The sequence below is a fragment of the Tenrec ecaudatus genome, chromosome 8 (assembly GCF_050624435.1).
Source record: "Tenrec ecaudatus isolate mTenEca1 chromosome 8, mTenEca1.hap1, whole genome shotgun sequence".
NCBI lineage: Eukaryota > Metazoa > Chordata > Mammalia > Afrosoricida > Tenrecidae > Tenrec > Tenrec ecaudatus.
Window position 1 is genome coordinate 32,815,595 of NC_134537.1, and position 5,072 is coordinate 32,820,666.

The window sequence follows — 5,072 nt, forward strand, 5'->3', positions numbered from 1 at the left end:
CTGTCTGCCAGACCACAACTTGTGGCAAACAAACAGAAAACAATGAAGTCATGCAGAAGTAGCTTATTACCCCAAACACAATATCAAATTTAATAGAAGCCTAACAACACAGCTTGGAATGCTGTTAAGAACCTCTGGACTAGAAAGGAAGATATGTGGGTTCTAGCCCTAGTTTTATCATTAGCCAGATGTATTAATTTACTCAATGGATATTTGGTCTCAGTTTCTCTGTTTATGAAGGTAATGAAGGAATCATTTAAAATATTATCTATGGCATTTTCCAACTTGGTATCATCAGTCTATATTTATTAGCATCTACTAAGTGCCAGGAACTTTACACTGTACTGAGAATAGGTTGGTACACAGAGCACACTTGATTTCTGTCCTTGGTTTTAACATGAAGAGCCAACCAAGTGGGATATAAAGCTACCAAAAAAAGGGTATGATGGTGGTGTCTGACCTGTGCTGACTTCACAAGGGAGGAGAAGGAAACATAACATCACCCCAAGGATGATACCCATAGGGCAGGGGTGAGGCAAACCTTCACCCTCCAATCTTTCTTACCAATTCTGACACCAACTGTCTCCCTCACTGCACTTTCGACTTCCTTCACACCTGGGTCATTTCAATGACCACACTGAATTCGCAGACTACACTCAGGATTAAGGGTTTTAAAAGGGCAGTGAACAGGTGACAATTCAGAATTAGAAATGCTCAAGACTATTGTTGGTTTGTTTGTCAGTCTCTCTCTAGCCATGCCAACAGACAGATAACTCTCTGATCCTCAGCCTCTCAGTTATGTGGCTCCTTAGCCTCTGCCCTGCTGAGCAATATTACAAAGCTCTGTTAGGGCTGCCCTTGATGCCCAAAGGGCATGCCACTCCACCATCAGCCTTACCTGAGAGCACTCAGCTCCATGTGGCAGCCTGCAGAACTAAATCTCCTTAAGGCCTAGAGTCACCCCGCTCCACAATCCTGTCTTCTGCCTCAAGGCACTCAACTTGACTTGCAGTGTGAGTCCGGCAGTTCATGATCCTCTCTCCTTCTCTGGCTCTTAATTTAGCTGCTGCTACCACTCATTTATCACTCTCTGCTTTCTGACTTTGAATTATGGAGATTCAATGTTCAGGTGTTGAGTCTAAAGGATGTCTTTCACTCTTGGCCCTTCTTCTTTCATGGTAGGAAAATTCCCCCTTTTGCTTCTGAAATGGCTGGTTTTATGCCCAGCTGGAAATGAAAGTCAAACCAATTCACATGTTAGAGGGCTAAGTTTTTACAATCACGATTAACTTTGTTAATCACTCACAACTCATCAAATAATCCTATCACCATCTTCCTCTACTTTCTCATACCCAGACCTATCAGGAAAAACGTTGTTTGGTAGGTGTTACAAAGAGTATGCCTAGAAGAACCATTTAAAATCATTCCCTGTACTGCATAGATCTTCTTAAAAAAAAAAGCCAATAACCACTGCCATCAAATAGATTCCAACTGGGACATGAGTTAGGATTTCTGAGAGTATCAATCTTGATGAATGCAGACTGTCTCATCTTTCTTCCACGGAGTGGCTGATGTGCTTAAAATACCAACCCTGCAGTTAGCAGTCCAATACTTAACTTGCTTTACCACAGGCCTTTATATGACCTGATATATTATCTATGGAGGAACAAAACCCAGGAGGCTTAATGCAGTTTGAAAGGAATATATGATGATAATAAAATTTGTGTGTTAAAATTCACTACCATTCATCAAAGAGCAAAAAAAATCATATCATTGTTTGCTCACCTCCCAACGCAATCGCTGAAGACAAATGGGTGAATAAGCAAAAGTGGTGAAGAAAGTTGAGGTCTTAAAGGCATGAAGGTAAACAAGCAGCTAACTAGCTGAGAAGCAACAAAACCCACATTGAAGAAGCACACCAGCATATGTGATCACAAGGTAGGGATTATCAGGCATCAAAGAACAAAAGTTCATATCATTGTGAATGAAGGGGAGTGCAGAGTGGGGTCCCAAAGTCCATCTGTAAGCAACTGGACATCCTCTTACAGAAGGGTCGCAGGGAGGAGACATGCCAGTCAGGGTGCAGTATAGCAATGATGAAACATACAACTTTCCTCCAGTTCTTAAATGCTTCCTCCCCACCCACTCTCATGATCCCCAAAACACCTTACAAATCTGGCTAGAGCAGAGGATGTACACTGGTACACAGGGAATCCAGGACAGATGATCCCTTCAGGACAAGTGAAGAGAGTGGCGATACTGGGAGGGTGGAGGGAGGGTGTAAAGGGGGAACTGATTACAAGGATCTCTATATAACCTCCTCTCTGGGGGATGGACAACAGAAAAGTGGGTGAAGGGAGAAGTCGGACAGTGTAAGATATGACAAATAATAATTTATAAACTATCAAGTCTTCATTGAGGGAGGAGAGAGTGAGGAGGGAGGGGGAAAATGAGGAACTGATGCCAGGGGCTTAAGTGGAGAGCAAATGTTTTGAGAATGATGAGGGCAATGAATGTATAAATGTATTTTACACAATTGATGTATGTATGGACTGTGATAAGAGTTGTATGAGCCCCCAATAAAATGATTTAAAAAATTTCCCTGTCATTATCCACCTTATATACTCATTATTTGTTATTGTAACAATAGCAATTCCTTCTTACCAGTACTCAGGTCTCATTTTCTAGTCTATCCATATAACAGCAGGGCAAGGCATTATCGGGCATTGCTAACTGTGTTCCATGAAAATAATCTTGTGAATATCATCCCCCTTTTCAAGACGCCTATTTCCCCCATGACAAACAAAATCAAGTACAAACGTCCATAAGAGAATATTAAATGTCCCTTATGATCTGGATTGAACTTCCCTTTCATATTTTGCCCACTGAAAGCATTAGCTGTAATCTAGAAGACATGAGAGACTTAACAACCGTGATCTGTATTGAAATTAGTTAATATTGTTAGGTTTTCCCACTAGGCCAGGAGCCCTTGAAAAGTAGAAATGATCTCTTATTTACCTCTGGATTTCTCCGCATGTAAGTGACCACTTGGTGGCAGAGTAGACACTAAGTATTTCTGGAACTGGTTGAATGGGGATCCCTTTCCTGGGATGTTGCCCTATTTTTGAGAAGCCCTGAAACCAGGGTAAAAGTGCTTGGCTTCTAACCAAAAGGTCAGCAGTTTGATCACTCCAACGTGCCAGTCTACTTCTATAAAGATGTATAGCTTTGGAAACCCCGTGGGGCAGTTCTATTTTGTCGTAAAAGGTCACTATGAATCACAGGTCGGCAGTAGATTTGGATTGGGTTGCCAACATTTGCCTTTTACACTTCAAGCTCTCAATAAGCAACTGTTCACTGTGTCTAAATGAGTTCAACTCACAGTGTGATCTGAGAGCTGGCAGCTTCTGCTTCACCTGGGACTTGTTGAGAATGCCAACTCTTGAGAAACGGCCCTAATATTTTAGAAGGTGGGGACTGAGGAATTTCTGGATTTCTCCATAATTCTTATACATGCTCAAGTTGGAGAAGCGCTTCCTAAACCATTACCAGAAACGGATTTATAGACTCGGGAGACACTGACTCATTTTCCACTTAATAAAGATGTGCTTATTTAGGCAGAGTCCAAACACTTCAGCCCGGAGTTCCCCTAGTTGATAAAATTTAAAGAGAAAGCCAAGAATAGGCCCAAGCGGAGGAAAAAATGAGACAAATGCCAAGAGCATTTTAAAGCTGTGTTGCTTATCAAAGTTCCACTGTGGCATTAGCACCACTCCCAGTGCAAAACAACACAAACACTAAAGTGATGTAACATGGCAAAGCTCCTCAATGCTAAGGGATTGATGCAAGCTAGACAGAGGCTTTTGTTATATGTCACTGAATTGGTCCCGACTCACAGAAACCCTGTAGGAGAGGGTAAAACTGCCTGGTAGCATTTTAAAGGCTATAATCAGGAGCCCTGGGGTTAATGTCTATAAGCGTTTCACTATTAACCGTAATGTAAGGGGTTCAAACTCAAAAACTCTTTGCTATGCATTGAAATTGACTCAGTGGATTTGATTTTCGTTTAATCTTTAAAGAAATAGACTACCACATATATCCTGGAGGAGTTCAAACCCATCAGTAGTTGCCAATGCTGTGACCACTGCACCACCAGGATTACTTTTAGGCAAGTATAGGGACTATCGATATGTTAATTCTCTTAGATAACAAGGCCTTTAAAATTGGTATCTGCATGATATCACATTTATATTAAATAATTTAATATTAATATTAAATGATTTACTAATTGGACTGCTACTATTAATGAGGGACTGGGCCCTGGTAGCATAATGGTTTCACATTATGCTGCCATCTGCAAGACTGGGTTTTATATTCCTGCAAACACTCAGGAACACACAGGGGTCCAGATGAGTCAGCATTGATTCCATGACAGTAAGTTTAACTACATCTAGGCATTATGATAAGTATTAGGGGGTTATACAAATGATGGGGGGAGTCAAAATCTCTTTTCTCAAATTACTGACAGTATCATAGAGACAATAAGCAACTAATGGGGCAATTTTTAAGTTATGCCATTTGTATTCAATAGCAGGAAACACCAGCTGTACACCAGTCCAGCTAATGGGCAAGAATCCACTTTAGAGGGCTTTGAGGGCTCCTGAAGCCCAAGTAGGAGTGATTGAGGCTACGGATGCAAGGAGAGGGGTTGGAGTGGGAAATAAAGTAAACGAATGTTCCAAGTACAGAGAGATCACATTTGCATAGGTCAAAGAACCGGGTAGAATTGGCAGCAAGTTGCATTCAAAGGATAATCAGTAGCTCAATCTGAACAAAACTTAGAGCACAAAACAGAGTCAAGAGAGACAAGCATGACAAGATACAGAGTCAAATAAAGAAGTCTCTCCCAAATCATTCAAAAATAGTTTTATTGACTTATAATGCACATACCTTACAATACAATAGTTGAATATTATTAAGAAAAGCTGTGTAATTATTACACAGTTTTAGAACTTTTTCTCCTTTCTTGTCCTCATTGTTGTTAGCTCTCCATTTGCCCCTAGCCTCCACCA